Below are 18,696 nucleotides of genomic sequence, written 5' to 3'. Positions count from 1 at the left end.
TAGTATGTGTGTATGTTTTTGACCACTACGATTGATTTACCATATATATATATGTATATATATATAAAATAGATGACATATATAATATGTATTTTATATATTTGCTTATACTACATATAGTATATATTTGCACTTGTTGGACATATGCAGTATGAATCCTATGTACATATATTATCCTTATGTAACAGATACAGGACCATCGCCACTCATCCTGATCTTTATCTTGCAACTGGACCCAGGTGACTCTGAAGGACAAAGTGAGGCTGGTGACTTTGCACAGCCCTCCCTCACTAAAATCTAATTCACTTGCACGTCATGGCATCACCTCCCTGATATCATGGTCCTCTTGAAGAATGAAGAACAAACAAACAACAACAACAACATGTATGTATATAAAATCTAAGAAGAATTCACCAGATTCTTACGTAATAGAAACTATAAATATAGTCTAACTATAAATTATATATAGCGTATATTTGCATCGTTGCATATATGTTATATATTTGTATATTTTGGATATATGAAACATATCCTCTGTATGGGTGAGTGTGTGTATACATTACATAAAATCTAAGATGGCTTTATCAGATTCTTTTGATCTTCAGAAGCACTGTTTGCTGAACAATTCACATTTACTTTGTGTACTTACGTTATCTCTCTCAGCCTCAGCCTCCTCATTCAATGATCATTTCTGTTCCGATGATTCTCAGATCCAAATATCCAGCCTAGTCTCTCTTCTGAGCTCCAGTCCTACCTCACTTTATTAGACATTTACAAATGGATGTCCTGTAGGCAGCTCAAATTTGGCATGTTCCAAAGATATCACTTTCCCCCTCCCATCCTCCCACCCTTGCCTTTCCTAACTCTGTTCTTGCCATTGAGGGTGTAAGCATCCTACTAGTTACCCAGACTGACAGCCTCTGAGATGTCTTTAGCATAACCAATAGGTTCCCAAGTCTTGTCAATTTTACCCCCACAGCCTTGTTTACATCAGTCCTATTTTCTTCTACTCTCGTTAAGGCCCTCATCATCTGTCACCTCTCAACTCCAACCTCCCCCTAGTTGCCAAAGTGATATTCCTAAAGAACAGATCTTTCTTGTTCAAGACTCCGGTGGCTCACTATTGCCCTTTGCTATCTAGAGTCCTTTCCAGCTTTACTGTACACTTTATACCTTCATGTATTCCATGTGCTTGAAATACTGGACTACTCACACATGACTTATCACCCATCTCTTGGATTCAGGCTTTTCCCTTGTCCAGAATGCACTCCCTCCTCATCTTTGCCTCAGAATCCCTACCTAATTTCAAAACACAGTCTAAGTGCCTCTTCTTACATGAAACCATTCTGATCCTCCCAGGATCCTCCTGTCTCCCTGCCAAAGATGCCTTATATTTACTTTGTATATACTGATTTGCATATGTTTTTGTGCTTTCTCTCCCCTCCCAACCCCCAGTCCCTTAGAATTTTAGTTTCCTTGAGGGATGCTTTGTTTCTGTCTTTGTATCACTAGCACCTGGCATGGCTCCTACCATAGAGTAGATACTTAATATCTGAGGACTGATTGATTGTAAAACAGAGAGAATCATCTTTATACAACCAACATCACTGGGGTTGCTGTAAAATCATATAGGAGGTGATTAGTAAATGCTTCCTGAGGATCCCAGGTTCAAAGCCAGACACTGCTTTGGTAACATTAAGTTGGGTACTGTAGATTCTGTGCTAGTTGTAGGCTTACAGAGTTTCATTCGTCTAGCCATACTTTTATACCGTTCCCTTTCCAAAAGAGGGAAATGAGGATTCCAGACGTAGAATGGAAGGCATCTGGATCTTTCCCTTTGACGTCACCCTTTCTGGTGACTCTCCAGTGTATATACTTCACTCCCTCACACACAGCATGTGTTCAATAAATGTTTTCTTCATTGAGACACTGAATTCGCTGTTTTGGGTTTTGGGGTTTTTCTGCCCCTTGGGCATCACTAGGCCATTTTCAGAGAAGCTCAATTTTGTAAAGCACTTCACAAACCCTTAAATCCCTACAGAAATATAAGTTATTATTAAGATGATGCCATCCAATTTCTACTCATCTGAGTTGGACTTGGCAGAATACATGGCCCATGGTTGCATTTTCCAACAGGTAAATAAAGACTGGGACACCCGGCCTTAGATGGGTTTCATGCTTCTCCATCACCTTCACGAGTATCTTCTCACTTAACTTTTGGTGCAGCTCATGCTTCTCCACCACCTTCATGAATATCTTCTCACTTAACTAATCTCAGTTTTGTTTCGTTTTCCAGTGGAATGAACAATTAAATGGCTTCATTGGTAACTGTGTGACCTTGGGCAAGTCTCTTTTGTCCTCTGGGTTTTGGTTTACTCACCTGCAAAAAAATGGGGGGGTTGTGATAGTTGATTTCTAAGCTGACTTCTAACAACATTGTCTTGGCAGCCATCAGATTGATCTGAGACCCTTGAACAATTCCACTTGACTGGGGCCAGGGAAAGGACTTGGTCCTTGTTTGGTGCAAATAGCCATTTGTTAGCATCTAAGTGTGGTACACACTGGGATGAAGGGTAGTGAATCTTAACCACATCGTTTGAAACATTAGCACTCTGTCTTTTTTTTGGGGGGGGGGAGTAGAAGAACATTACTATCTAGAACTATGATTTCACTGGTGTAGAAAACTACTCATGAAGAAACTTCTTCCAATGCAAACTCTTCCATAATGTATGGTCTGAGAAGTTGCCTAGGGGATTGAGATTAAATGACATCTCCAATGTCACAAGCCAGTTTGTATCAAAGGCAGGACATGAAACCAGGTCTTTCTACTCTGCTATAACTGATTTTTATCTCATTCAGCTTTTCCTCTTACTCAGCTTCTATCAAGATTCTAAATGACAAAAAATGAAAACAGCCACCCCTACCACCACTACCAATTTGGAGGCAATCTGTGTGTGAGTGCATAGAAGGTTGGGGGAAGGGATGGTGGGGAGTCTGTAAGGAAGGGATGGAGGTGGAGTTCTGGTTTTTTTTTCCCAGTTACCAAATTCACTTCCCAATCTTCTTTGAGCACACAACACAGACCCTACAGTATCCCTATTAAATTATATAGAGCGAGTCCAGCCCTTGACTGTCAGCGGGGCCCATCAGTCCTAATTTATCGCCCCAGGAAACACAGTACAATTATGGTAATAAATAATAATAGGATTCAGTACATGACAACATGAATGATGGAGCCTCTCAGAATTCATTTACATTGCTTTGTGTTGCAATCATCATGCCTCTAATGTAATGCCAAGCAAATGAGGCCCTTTGAATATTGCACAATCCACTGCAAGTCAACTGGCACAAAGCTCACTCAATAAATCATGTCCCAACACATGCCTGTAATGACAGGTAAATCAACAATGAAGTAATTGCATTTAATGTATTGAAATACTGGACAAAAAACAGTGACCTCAAAGTGACTTTTTGTAAAAGGTATGATATAGTTGCAACAGGGAAGAGGTCTAGGAGGGTGGGGAGGGCAGCTTGCAAAGAGGCATTTCTTGTGCACAAAGATGTGTGTTTGGGGATGGATGGTGCCCTGCCCTCTGCAGAACTTGATTTACCACCTCCCCTCCACAGTCAGCAGCTCCCAGAGGCAAACATCAGGCTGAACATTAAGAGAAATAGGTGAGGACAAAAATCAGCTTCTAACCCAGAGATAGAGATCTTCTAACTAAATAGTCACCAAGGTCTAGGTATTTTTTCATTGGCTCTGAGGGAAGCATTGTGGAATGGTAAGAGCCCTAGACTGGAGGTCAGGAGACTTGGGTTTGAATTCAAGATCTACCCTGAACTACTTGCATGAGTTTTGACAAGCTTTCTCTTTTTACAGCTTTGACACTTACCCTTTCTGTACTTCATCTGAAAAAAATGAAGAGGTTGGACTAGATGATCACCATGGTTTGTTACATTGAGTGTGTTGGAAAGAACTCAAAATCTGAAAGTAGAAGGTCTGAGTTTGGGTCCCATTTCATTTCTTCTACTTCCTGGCGTGGTAACCTTGAACAAATCACTCGGACTCTCTGATGGTCTGTTTGCTCATCAGGAAAATGAGGGGCTTAGACTAAATGATTTCCAAGGTCACTTCCAGCTCTGACATTCAGTCTATCATGCTAATTATGGATTCTTTCCTTTGTGCAGAGGAAGAAAAGTTCCCCAACTTTCCCCAAGTTGTATTAACTCCTATGTGATGATTCAAAACATTAGTTTGAACCAGCCTGTTACTCTTCTCCATTTCTATTAGGCCAAGCATATGTGCTTCTAATTTCTGTAGGGCTTAAGCCTGCCCCTTTCTGGGCAAGCAGACAAGTCTGAAAAATCTAGCCCCAGGGGTCTTGTGGATGGATAACAGACAACACTGAAATGACAGTCCTGTTCACATCCCCCATCACATCCAGGCCAACTCCCTTCATCTCAATGACAGAGTTGAAAAGAGATAAAACAGTACCTTAGCTAAGCCAAAGGCCACTTTTCTGACTTTCAGGATGGACTCACTTTCTGGCTGAAAACTCCAAAAATGCATCAGTCTAAGGTAGGGTCCCCATTATCATCAAGCCTTTTGATGTTAGAGGCAGCACCAATAAGTGGACAGTGTTGGACTTGGAGTCAGGAAGAATTTCATTCAAATCCCACCTCACACCCTTACTAGCTGTGTGTCCCTGAGAAAGTCACTTAACCTTTCTAGGTCTCAATTTGCCCATATGTAAAATGTAGGGATTGGACTTGGGGACCTCCTGTCTACCCTCCCAGGTCTATATCTATGATCCTATGGACCATCTCTGCAAGTTCTGATTCTCATAAGCATGTCTCTGAAGCCCTAGATTGTCTAGGATAAATTGGTTAATAAATGCATGTCTACTGAGGCATATAATGTGTAACACTGTGCTAGATACTCATGGTAAAAAGACTGCCCTCTTCAGACTTCATTCAGTACATGGTGCTCAAATCTAACCATCGCATCTTAAGAATAGCAACAAGTTAAAAGACATCAAGAGGAAGGTGACAATGATGGGAAGTTGTACTGGAAACTATACCCTAGATTAAGGTTCTATTAAAAAAAACCTAGAAGTGTTGAGTCTGGAGAAGATTTAGGAGGATATGATGACTATCTTCAGATATCTAAAGGGTCAGGTTATAATTATGAAAGACTTATCGAGCATTGGTGAGTAGAAGCTACATAGAAAGATTTTTGGTTTTATACAAAGGGGAGTAAAATTCTCAACCATTATAAAGCTGTACAAAAAAAAGAAATTAGCTTCCTTGGAGGGGGGAGAAGAGTAAAAGAACATTACTGTCTAGATCTATGATTTCACTGGTGTAGAAAACTGCTCGTGTAGAAACTTCTTCTTCCAATGTAAACTCTTCCATAATGTATAGCCCCTCGTTTTCCAAAGGGAGAAATAGGGGCAGGAAGGGAGACAGAAATAGTAAAGAGTTCCCCACTATTGGAGGGCTTCAAGCAGAAGATGCACGGCTAGGATCATGGAATTTATGGCTAGTTGGGATTTTAGAGTTTACCTGGAGTTGGCAGACTGGAGTTGGAGTCACAGAGTTAATAAGCAGCAAAGCTGGGATCCAAACTAGGGACCTCTAATTATAATTTTTCTGCCTGTTTTCTTACATTACAATTTGACTGGTATAAAATACAACCATCTTCAACTATCTTTGAGGATACTGCAGTGAGGTTTCATGTTTCAGGCAAATGTTAGATTGGATGTCTTCAGGTCATTTTTAAGCCCTGAGCTCTGATAATTCTGTGATAAAATAATAAATGTGCTTCTTACAATCAAAGGGTTTATATAGTTCAAAATAAAATGCAGACCCCAATGGAACCTCTCTGTCAAACAGCAGCCAAAAAATGAAGTGAGTCACAGGAATGAGAGCTGGGAGCTAGACCCTCATCTAGTCCAACTCTTTTCATTTTTACAGATGAGGAGCAAATTGAGGCCTGAGGTTAAGTGATTTGCCTGAAAGCACATGGATTTAGTGACAAAGTCAAGATTCCCAGATTATCTGACACCAGATCCCAGTGTTCTTTCCATTTCCCACATTGTCATGGGATTCATAGATTCATATTTGGAAGATAACTTAGAAATCATCTAGTTGAAACCCCTTGTTTTACAAACAAGGAAACTGAGCCCCAGGGAGGTTTAAGTAACTTGCCCAAGTTAACACAGAATGTCGGTGGTGATCAGAATTTGAACTCAGATCCTTTGGTTCTAAATACAGCACACTTTTTATTTCCCTTTGCAGTGGAATCTATGGACTTCCTGGGGGAATGCTTCTATAATGCACTCCCCATATTAGAGGGTGAATGAGACTCTAATTTGAAAGTCAGGCCATAGTTTCCAGGGAAATACTTTCATTTCTCATGTAGCCAACAGCAACCCAGGAAAAGACAACCACTCTTAAAGCATAGAGGGAAATTGAACACTGGAGGCGCTTTGGTGTCTGACGGGTGTGGTTGTTCGTGGTCTAGATAATTGGGGCAAGCCCTTGAGTGAAAGCTACAGGCATGTAGCTTCAGAGGCAGTGATCTGTAGCCCAAGTCAGCCCTGCTTGGTTATCTCTTCGATGTCATTCTGTCATAAAGTCACTAAAGGTTGCTCTGTGATTGCCTGATTTTCCATTCCCGGTGCCTGCCCTCTCTCTCTCTCTGCTGATAACTCCCATATGATGTAACCTGATTAGTGAGGCAATAGCAAGCAGAACAAAAGGTCCATTAACTGGGATTGGTGGGAGGCAAGGCAGGGCTAGGGGCTGTTCAAGGGGAGTGAAAGCAACAGAAAAAAAGGAAAAAAAAACCTCTCTTCAATTTGAGAAAATTGTTACCAGTTGTGCAATGTTCAAAGTGTTCCCCAGGGATGGGAACATCAGGACTGGAAGGACCCAGCTTCCCGGGCTGACCTGATGATTAATGAGCTGGAAGCTTGGATGGCTGATTATAAATACCTACTGTGTTGATCTTGGTTTTTCTCAACGCTGTGCTCAATTCAGATGGTTCCTGGAATCGGGGACAGGTATTTGGCAACTGTAGGCTAGCAACAGCTCAAAGAATCCCCCTCAACCCCTCCTGTTGCAAAGTTTCCTTTAGAAGGGCAGCACTGGGCAACAAGGTGGGCGTAAGGGGAGGGAAAAAACAGACGCCATGAGCCACAGAGTGAACTCAGGCTCAGCGAACATGGTTTCTCAAATAAACACCCTCCACCTCCCCCACCCCCAAACACTTTGCCAAATGCCTTTCCAGAAGGCAGAAAATTTAGTCTGAGCAAGTATCATGAATGGCTCCCACCTCCACACCCCTCCCATCATGTCACTCAACACCCAAATCAACTCCCTACTCCCCCTTACCTTCCACTTCAGTTCAAACCCTCATCTACACCCCACCATTGGTTCCCACCAGGAACTTGAGGACAGGAAATAAACTCATTCCTCTTGTCATTTTATTAGGCAGTTCCCCAGAGCCAATGAGTTGCAGCCTCTGGCTGTGAAAAAGGCCCTGGCTTGAGTAGATTGATTAATGACTGGGGGTCAGCAAGCATCACCTTTCCCACTGAATCCCTAATGCACATACAGGGCCCAGCTGGAAACAGGAGAGAGGCTGACAATGAAGAAGAAAGGAGCAGAATAGCTGAGAGCCCCAGGCAAACACAAGCTGAAAATGGGGGCAAATCCAAGTTTCACCCCAGAACCCTAAGCAGGCAAGAGGTGGCAGAGCTGTAATTTTTCCTCTTCTTTTGAAGGCAGAAGATGGGAAGTTAGAGGTAGGGAGAACAAGAAAAGGGCCTTTATTCCTACCCTGTTAAATCAATCAACCAAGAGATATTTGTTATTGAGGGCCTACTGTGGGTAAGGCTATGTGAGATGATAACTGCATCCTAAAAGATGACTACAATCCCAGATATAATCATGCCCTTGAACCCTAAGATCTTGATCTACTTGGGCCAGGTTCAATTTGGGGGGCTTCTGCCCTGGAACCACATGGTCCTACTAATTCCCAGGTCCCTAGGCCCATCACCCTGCCTTGTTGTGAAGACCAAGAAATTCCTTGGTAATGAAGTTGTACCGCAAGGCACAATATGGCCTCATTCTAGTGTCTGGTGTATTCTTTGCAGTGGAGGGACACACCTGTGAGCTTTTAATGTGTGTGCCAGGTCTGGGAGACATCCAATTTCTTTGTTTTCCATAAACTCTCTTTTCAGCCTGGTTCATGGGCAGAAGGAACGTATGTTGCTTAAATGGACATAGCTCAGTTTTTGATTTGCCAGGCACCTTTCAGTGGCACCATCCAGGTGTTTAACCGCAGACCAGAGACCAGACCTGCACATTTGTGCTTAAGAGTATAGGGATCTGGCAAAGTGAACAGAGCTTTGGATTTGGAGTTGGGAGACCTTGCTTAGAATTCCACATTACTACTTCCTACATACATGACCTTAGACAAGTCATTTTCCTCTCCTTGTAAGGTCCCTTCTGGGACTAAATTTTATGAAACCACTAGGGAAAGATGAACTACTTGAACCCTTCTTCCAGAATTCAAATTTATTTTTCTTAAAGTATGACTACACCTTTCCACTAAAGGCTTACTCTGATGCCTTACTGGGGGGAAGGGAAGGACAAGCAATAATATTTATATAGCATTTAATTTGTGCCAGACACTTTGTTAAATGCCTTTTACACATACTATCACATTTGATCCTCACACCAACCCTGCAAGGTAGGTGCTATTATTATACGCATTTCACAGCTGAGGAAACTGAGGCAAACAGATGTTAAGTGACTTGCCCGGACTCACTGAGCTAGTATCTGAGGCTACATTGGAATTCAAGTCTTCCTGACTATAGGTTCAGAGTTTATGAAGCACAAGAGATGAGCCTGGGTACTTAAAAGGGAGGCCAACAGAGTGAAAATCCCATTTGTTGCTACCAAGTTAGAAAGCCTTTAAATGTGGACTAGGAGGCACTACACCTATCATCCAAAGACCAGCCTAATTAAGATCAAAGACAAACATTCCTTTTGAGGTTGACCACTGGGGATGGACTTCTTTTGACCAAGGCAGCTCATGATGAGCCATGTGTTAAAGCATGGTTGTAATTTATGTCCTAGTAATACTACTACTAATATTAACATTTATATAGTGTTTTAAATTTTACAATGCATATTACACGTGGCATCTAAAGGAACCATCCCTACACTCACTTCTTAAAGAGGCCTATTCATTCACTGAATGGGTGTTACCTCTAAGTGATTACCTGGAAAGGCCTTAGCCTCAAAGGGCCAGGGTCTCCCATTGCATGCTGGGCCATCTCCAGGCATCCTGATGAACATCTGGCCACTAGAAGCAGAAGGCTCTGAAGGAGAAAGCAAGGCCAGTGACCTTGCACAGACCTCCCTCGCTCAAATCAAAGTCAACTGCAAGTCATGGCACCATTTCCCTGATGCCATGGTCCTCTTCGGAAATGAAGGACAAACACACATCAACCGCTCTTAGAGGTAGGTACTATTACTATTCTCAGCTCATAGGTGAGGTGATGGAAACTAATAACTTGCTCAGAGTCTCTTAGCTCCTAAGTGCATGAGACAGTACTCAAACTTAGGTCTTCCTGATTCCAAATCCAGCACTCTATCCACTGTTCCACCCATCTGCCTCTAAGTGGTCCCAAATGACACTAAACCTTGGGAAATATTGAAATATGAACATCCCAGAGTTTTTCTTTTCCTGTTCACTTTTCATTTCAGTGACTCTGAACTTCTGAGTCCTAGGTTTTCAAACATGAATGACAGAATAGCAGAGTTCTGAGGAAAGGGGCTTCAAAGATCATCAGGTTGAGGGGAAACCTGATCAAGAACTTCCCTCTCTAAAACCCATGCCATGTGGTCATTTTTAATCCTTTAAAGGCCTCTAAGTAACGTACTGGCACATCTCAGAAAAAAAGCAGCTCTCCTGTTACCTCTAATACCTAAATAGTGGGCACACACAGAATCCCTTCTAGAAAATGTGCCCAACAACTGAGTAAGTTGGGATCAATACTTAAGTGGATGCTTATCTCAGTGGGTCTCAGTTCTCTACTCTCTCCATCTCCCACCAGTTCAGACAGAATCAGTAATATCTTTTATCTTCCAAAATGAAGCAGAATAATAGATCTGGAAGGAAGCTTGGAAATTATCTAGTACAAGAAAGGGAGTAAAGTATGGTGGAAGGAGACCAGAAATCAAAAAACCTAGGTATAAGTTCTAACTCCATTTTCTACTTGTAGTACCTTGGGGATGGGATGGGATGGGATGGGATGGGATGGGATGGGATGGGATGGGATGGGATGGGATGGGATGGGATGAGATGGGATGGGGTGGGATGGGATTGGGTGGGATGGGATGGGATGGGATGGGGTGGGGGGGTGGGATGAGGGGGGAGTGTACTTGTGATATTTTTTTGCTTTTTTTGGAGGGTAGTTGGGGTAAAGTGACTTGCTCAAAGTCACATGACAAGTAATTGTGTCAAGTGTCTGAGGCCGGAATTGAACTCAGGTCCTCCTGACTCCAGGGCCAGTGCTCTATTCACACTTGTGATTTTACTTGCATAGAGAACTCCTGATCAGGAAACTACCTTCAGCAGTAAAGGTCTTCTCTTTGACTTACATTCTTAAAGTAACCTGGAGTAATTGGACCTTGGAAAAGTCACTTAACTCTCTGGGTAAGGTGAAGCAGCACACTGAATTGATCCAACAAGGAGACTTATTGACCATTTTCAAACTTATTTAATATGGATATATATATATGTATATATATATAATATGCATAATCATATGCATACAACAGTCATACAAAATGCAATCTTTCCTCAACTGATTCCATCCCCATGTTCATCCTATATTTCTCCTCCCTTTCATGGCCTTGATTAAGCCATCTAAAGTCAGTGCTTCCATTTCCCTCTCACTGCCTTCTAAACTCTCTATAATCTGGCTTTCAACCAACCAATCAATCAATAAATATTTATTAAGTTCTTACTATGTGACAGGCAATGTGCTAAATCCTGAGGATACAAAAAAACAAAAACAAAAGACAGACCCTGTCCTCAAGAGTTCACAATCAAACAGGCGAAACAACATGCAAGCAAATAGTCACAGCAATCTATTTATGAAAAAGATAGGAAATAATTAACAGAGAGAGGGAACTAGAAATAAGAGGGTTAGGAAAGACTTCCTATAAAAGATGGAATTTTAGTTGGGACTTGAAGGAAGCCAGGGAAGTCAGCAGACAGAGCTAAGGAAGAGAGAACATTCCAGGCCTTATTATTCAACTGAAATTGCTCTCTCCTAAGTTACCAGTGATCTCTTAATTGACAAATTAAATGACCTTTTCTCAGTCCTCATCCTTCCCAACTTTTCTTTAGCCTCTGAGACTGCTTATGATATCATTTCCCTTGTTACTTCCTCTTATCTAGGTTTTTGAGACAATTATCTTTTCTGGTTCTCCTACCTGTCTGACTACTCTTACTCAAAGTTCTGTACTGAGCCTTTTTCTTCTCTCCCTCTATACTCTTTCTGGGTGATCTCAGCAACTGCCACAAATTTAATTATCATCTCTAGGTAAATGATTATCAGGTTTATTTATCCAGACCTAACCTCTCTCCAAACTTCCAGTTAACTACCACACATTTCAAATTGTATGTCCCACAGACATCTTAAACTCATTATGTCACAAACTGAACTCATTATCTTTGTCTCAAATAGTCCCTCTTTAGAATTTCTCTATTATTGTCAAAGGCATCACCATCCTCCCAGTCTCTCAGGCTTGCAACCTCACCAGCTCACTCTCCCCACTTTCTTGCTGTTCCTCACACATGACACGATACAATGATACTTAATTTCTTGACTCCTTGCCTTTTGGTTGTCACCCATACTTATATGGTCTCCCTTCTCATTCCCACCCTTCTCCCTTCCCTGGCCTTTCAAGTATCAGTTAAAATCTCACCTTTTACAAGAAACCTTTCCTGTCCCTCCTCAATGTCAATACCCTTCCTCCAATTTACATAGTATAGGTCTTTTATGTACAGTTAATTTGCATGTTGTCTTCTCCATTAGAAAATGAACTCCTGGAGATCAGCCTCTGTTTGTTCATTTATTTACTTGTTCTTCCTTTCCTACTTTCCCTAGCACTTAATACAGTGTCTGACAGATAGTAAGCACTTAATAAAGGCTTGTTGACTTGACCTGACAAAATATGTGTTTCCCACTTCATCACCATTAGGCCTTCCCCACTTTGGTCTGATCTGGGAAAATGAAGCCACACTCATAGAAACAGCAGTCCAGTTTTGTGGTTTTATACTGAGACAGGTAAAGGGAGTTAGACTGCTTATAAATGTACTAATTTTAAGTAGGCAGACTCAGGTCAAATAAAGCACAACCAGTGACTGGCTGAATTTCTTTGAAGTCAACAGCCACAAACTACACCCTGCCACTAAAATTAAACCCTACCACCCACCCCCAAGGTGAAAGGCTCAGAGAAGCTTGTCAGAAGTATCAAACTCATGGCCTACAGGCTTCAAGATGCCTGCAAAGTTCTCAGATTAAAATGAAATTTGGAAAGGTTTAACAAAAAAAGTAAAAATATAACACAGATAATGTTCATTTGTGCTTTTCTAAGTCAATAGGCAGTTTATAGGTGATTTGTTTCTATTAGAGTTTGACATCACTGACCTCTAAGCAATCAATAGAATCCTTTCTAACTCTAGATTCTATGACAAGCTCCCTCATTTTACACAATGACTTGTACTCATGTCATATGGTGAGCTATGGGCAGAATCTCCTGAAGCCCAGTCCAATGTACTTTCTACTATACCATACTTTATTTTCTTTTAAACTATTTTTGTTCTTTATTATGAATTTAACAATCATTGGATTAATTATGAAAACTTCACCATACAAAGAAGAATAAAAATGAGAATTTTATAGGAAATGCATTTTTGATTTGTTCATTTTTAAGTATATAGCAATATTATCACTATAGTAACAAAATCATCCTGTTCATACCCCCTTTTGAACTACTTTTTCCCTTATACATTATAAAAATATACTTAATTTGTGATTATCATTTCTGCATCTCTATTTCTAGCCACTGACTTGAGGTAAAGAGATATATATCACACTTTCTTATAATAGTTTCCAATAGGAACATCATAAGTATAGATCAGTGAAGCTAAATAGTCTATTAGTAATAGCTAGCATTTGTATAATACTTAAAAGATTTGTCCTGCTCTCTAACCAGAGGGTCCAGTCAGAGGGATAGACAGTACTGATGAGATGTGAGCATCAAGCAGAGTCATCTTGCAAGGTAATGAGATTTTCCCATGATGGAGATAACAAGAAGTCCAAAGACAGTGTAGCTGGTGGGAAAGACGGAGCCAAATGAAACAGAGTAGAAGCCCTCCATGAACAGATGTCATTGCTAAGAGGGCCAAAACTTACACTCTCATACACTGTCCCCTTCTTTGGAAGAAAGCTACCATGAATAACTATATAGTTCCCTAAACAACAAGTCAGGTACACAATGGCTACCATTTTCATTCTGGCCACTGCCAATGGAAGTATCTTCTCCTGTCTATCTAAGCCATGGAACAAAGCAGTCTAAATCAAGCTTCTCACTTCATTAAAATAAAGGTTTTTGTGCACGTGTGTTTTTAATCTATCACCCTCTGTGATGAAGGTGGCAGAACATCCAGCTCTCTTATTAAACACCCGCCTTCCTCCCCCAATCAGGCACTAGAGTAACCAATAAATGTATTACCATGCTGGGTATGATGTCATTTGACTTTACAAGGAGCCCATAGAGAAGTTCTCTATTTAAAACATATTAGCCCCTAAAGCTTTTCGTTTGATTTGTCGATAATTATTAACTTTACCTACCTCCCCCTCCTGCATACTGGGACTCTCCTCCAAAAGACCAGCTGGCTCGGTAAATGTGTGGGTCACCCCCTCAGCAAATGTTCCTTTTAAAACACACACACATGCACACATGCATGCATGCACACACATGCACTTTTTTTCCCCTTTAATTTCCTCCAAGCAATACTAACACCTGGAGTGATCGGAGTCCAAAAACACACTTCCAAACTCCTGGCTGGCAAGTTCAGATCTTGGAGGATAAATGCACTTTACAAATGAACCTACTACAAGAGAGGACAAGGGCCCTGCCAAGGAATTCACAGGACCCCAAGGCTGGCAAAGGAAGGGATAGAGAAAAGATTCATTGATCAATCTTACAAGGAGTTGGATAGTTTCTCATTTCCTTTCATTTCTTTGCCCTCATCTCCTACCAAATAAAACAAAAATTTCTGAAAATCCAAGATATTTTTAAAGGCAAAAAAAAAGTTGTTTATTGCTGCCCAAAGGGGAGGGTAGTTTTTTTTTTTTCTTTTTCTTGTCTCTGACAACTGTATAAGAATTAGAGCCTTATAGCAGAAGAGAAATCCATTCACTTACCATCAAATAAAACCTCTGAGTTCTACAGAGGAAATCATGACATTTCACCCTTAAATGGATTTGTAGCTTTATGTTGAGGGAAAGAAAATAAAAATCCAAATTCTCCTCCTTTTGGGGGCATCTGACAATCTCCCTTTGATATCTGATGAGGTCTGAAGTCCTATCAATGAGAGAGAACCTATGTTAGCAAGATACTAAGGCATAAAAACGGTAGCAGACCTTGCATCTCTAGAGAACAAAAGCTCAGATGTCTGACCAAAATGGGATGATTCTATCCATCTAGTGTCCTTTCTGAGGCTAACACTAATAGTAACCAAGAAAAATAATGGAAATGTTTCCTCTTTCCCCCAGAAAATAACCTATTTCTTATTTGAAAACCCATAATTTAGAATTGAGCCTCTCATTTGATAGATGGGGAAACTGAGGCCAAGAGAGATTAAATGACTTGGCCAAGGTCACTCAGCAGAGAAGTAACAAAGACCAAACTCATTCATCCATTCAGCATACATTTATTAAGTGACTACTATGTTCTAGGTACCATGTTAGGTGATGGGAATAAAAAGATAAAAATGGTAGCAGGACAACAGTCTCCTCCCACAGAGAGCTTATATTCCACTGGGGCAAAATGATCACTCAATCAGAGAGTATTTTTAATGTGCAAGGTTCTGAAAAACAAAAAAATGGGACATTCATCCCAAATCCTTTGATCTTTTTACCACAACATAACATCTACGGATTGAGTCCAAATTTGTGCAATTTTATTTTCTAGTCTTTTCACTTTTTCATGAGCACTTTCCCCTCATGATCCATGTAACTTAATACCTGAACTTTTGATTTTTATCACCTTCACATTAGGCCTAGAAGTTAACTCTGGGGTCATAGCACCTCACCCTGTATCTCTGCCCTGGCCCTTCCTTTCCTCATTACCCAATTTCTTTTGACTTGTCTTACTTTCCCATCAGGATGTTAGCACCAGATTTTATCCAACGATCCCCACCATAGAGTCCCCGGTGCAAGCCTTCCCTGAATGGTGAAGCATGGAGGTCAAGATCCAGCCAACTCAACACCAGAGGAAATGAGGTTGCTAGGATCCCGGGATTGTTTATTATGTTCTCAGCCTTAATTAACTGTAAGTAAAATCTTGTCAGTGTTCTGCCACAAACATTAAGGCTGTTGGGGCCATGTTAGTGAGTCTGACAATTTAAATCAGAAACAAGAAAGTCAACATGTCAATAATGGGTCTGGACATGATGGATATATAAAAGGAATCTAAAAAGTTCTGTACTTCATTTATATTGACTCTGCTCCTCAAAAGTTTCTGTCAAAAGAAGCCAGGCCACAATGGAAAAAAAAAGTTTCTCTGAGATAATGATCCTACCCTACTGGGGAGCCCCCTAAGGTCACTTGGACATATGAAGTTTTCTGTGCAGATTCATTAGGCAAGTGATTGAAAGGAGACAAAAAAAAAATGAGAAGTTGTAGACTTACGTATATAAAAATATAATTATGGAGATTTAAGAGGTACCAGAATTCTAGGATAGATATGGGTTAAAAACCATTTAAAATGAGATTCTGGGTTGTTTCTTTTTTCCATTTTGGTCCCAGCCTACTTCGACATGACAAATATGAGAGTGGGTTGGTAAAACCGAAGTGGAGATGAAGGCATTTAAAAGTGAAAGAGGAAAGAGGTATGCCCTTGAAAATATTAGTACCACATATGATTTCAGGAGAATAGATTTATCAGAGGGGAAAATTAAGGGTAGGGGGGAAACCTATTAAATGAGTAGTAGCATGTGAGAATCTTGGCACATTCTCACTCCCTCTTTTTCTTCTTCCTCCCTTTCACATTCCCTTCATAGTCTTGTTTGATGTCTCCTTTCATATTTCTCAGTCTCTGCCTCTGCCTCTGCCTCTCTCTCTGTCTCTGTCTCTGTCTCTCTGTCTCTCTCTGACTGACACACACACACACACACACATTTTTAAAAGCAGGCATTGTCATTCATAAGTGTATAGCTACAGTTCTGAACTACAACATTTTAAACAACAGACTTCCTGAGAAAATACAAAATCCACATTGCCCAAAGAGCAGGAGACTTACAAGGATTTCAACCTAAAAGAAGCTATTTGATCATTTTGGCAGGGAGATCATATGCATGTCTTCAGATATTAGGCAGATTTCCTGTGGCCTGACAATGTTAACTTCACTTCAGGAATTTAAACAGATGTTCCCCGAGCTCTGAAGCAATGGTCAGGCTGTAGTGAAAGGGTGACTGGTGTGGCCTGAGAAGTTATTAGTGCATTCCTAGTAAGGAAACATTTATGCCTGAGACTAATCTTGCCAACAAAAAGGAAGCCTACACATCTGAGGTCTCAGTCAAAAAGGCAAAGCATTGGAACCTATTTTTTTCCTCTTCGTGACAATCTAAAGCAGAGGGTCTTAACCTTTTATGATTCATGGGCCTCTTTTGCATTCTGTCTTTTGAAGAATTTTCTTAAATAACTAAGGAAAAAAACTAAGGGTAAGTCATAAGTTAGTAAAAAAAATAAATATGTAATATTTTTCCCATCCAAGTTAAAAGATTCTCTTGAAATCTATCCACAGACCTCTGGTCTCCAGATTAAGAAGCCCAATTCTAAAAGGAAGCAGTAGGTGGTGTGACATAAAGACAGCTCGAGATTTGGTATCAAAAGACCTGGGAGTTCAAATCCTCAATCTGTGCGACTTTGGGTCAATTGATTCATCAACCTCGATGTCAATTTTCTCATCTCAAAAAAAAAAAAAAAAGATAGAAGACCACAAAGGTCTGTACCAGCTCTTAACCTATGGTCTTATGCAGTGAAAGCTAAGAATCTCTCCTTCAGTTTTGTACTGGTTTGGGCTGAAAACTTATCTTTTTCAAATTAAGTTATGGATCAGTGGCAGCAGTGATTACAAGGTTCTTATCAATGAAATATGTATATAACAGACATTTCCTATATGCTACTCCACCATACCTGTGCCTCACATCCCCTTATAAGAATCCCAAGGGAGACAGTCAAAGCCAAGCTGAGAACCTGAGATGTTAGATTCCTAATTCCTTTGCTCTTAATCTCACTTTGAAACCAAATGTGAGTCAACACACAATGTGAGGCCTCTTCTTGGTAACCTTGATCTAAATGTCTGCAATGGACTGAAAGTCACTTGCTCTTTCCTGCTTTTGCCCTTAAGTCTCAAAAAGATTTTCAAATACCTGCACCAACAACACCTGCCCCCTCGCCTCCCGCCACAAGTTACCAAGGAATAGGCTCCCTATTCCATTCTGCTAGGTTAAGTCCCTCTTTCTTAAAGCCATGGATAAAATTCTCCTATTCTAAGATGTCATTCCAGACAACCATGATGTACTTAGATAAGGCACTTTACTCCAGGAACAACTGGGTTCAGATCCTACTTCATATACATTCTAGCTGTATGACCCTAGGCAAGGCATTTAACTTCTTGGCAAATCAGTTTCTTCATCTTTAAAATGAGGTTGGACTAGGGGCAGCTAGGTGGCGCAGTGAATAGAGCACCAGCCCTGGAGTCAGGAGGACCTGAGTTCAAATACAGCCTCAGACACTTGACACACTTACTAGCCGTGTGACCTTGGGCAAGTCACTTAACCCCAATTGCCCTCCAAAAAGCAAAAAAAAAAAAAAAAAAGAGGTTGGGATAGATGGGTTCTAAGATTCTTTCCATCCATCTCTAAAGCTATGATCCTATGATCTTCTTCCAATAGTTTTCAACATTTCTGTGACATTTATGTATATAGTTTTCTGCAGCTATAATTAAAGTGCCTGTTTGCGATTTCTTTAGTATGCAATGCACATTTTTCATGTGTACTTTTCTTGTTTTTCTCTTTAGATTGTAAATTCCTCAAGGGCAGACAGATATGACACTAAAATCTTTATTAGCTGTAGCCCAGATACAAGAACCTTTAATTAACTGGCTGTCCACATGCTTATAGAAGAAAAATAATCTGGAGAAAGATATCCAGTACCATGGGTAGCTCCCCTATGGCCGATTTATAGAAAAGGATGAGACGATGAGATCCGGCCAGGATGGGAAGAACTGCAGGGTTTGTAGGATGGTGGCACTGAAGCAGGAATGACATGGATAGAATCTCAGATCCACTGAAGGATCTAATCGAGAACATGC

General features: G+C 40.7%; 1 long non-coding RNA gene across 1 annotated transcript in view; it reads right to left on the bottom strand.

Moving 5' to 3' along the window:
- LOC138151842 (uncharacterized) overlaps window positions 1-14,061 on the bottom strand; it is a 43,704-nt gene extending 29,643 nt beyond the window's left edge. Inside the window, exon 1 of the long non-coding RNA XR_011165937.1 lies at window positions 13,947-14,061. This is a non-coding gene — a long non-coding RNA (uncharacterized lncRNA). The remainder of the gene's footprint in view (window positions 1-13,946) is intronic.
- Window positions 14,062-18,696: the final 4,635 nt, after the last annotated feature.

This window comes from Petaurus breviceps, unplaced genomic scaffold (assembly GCF_028583685.1).
Source record: "Petaurus breviceps papuanus isolate PSGF00001 unplaced genomic scaffold, PetGlider_PUasm1.0 90919, whole genome shotgun sequence".
Lineage (NCBI taxonomy): Eukaryota > Metazoa > Chordata > Mammalia > Diprotodontia > Petauridae > Petaurus > Petaurus breviceps.
This window is presented reverse-complemented; position numbering and strand designations above follow the sequence as displayed.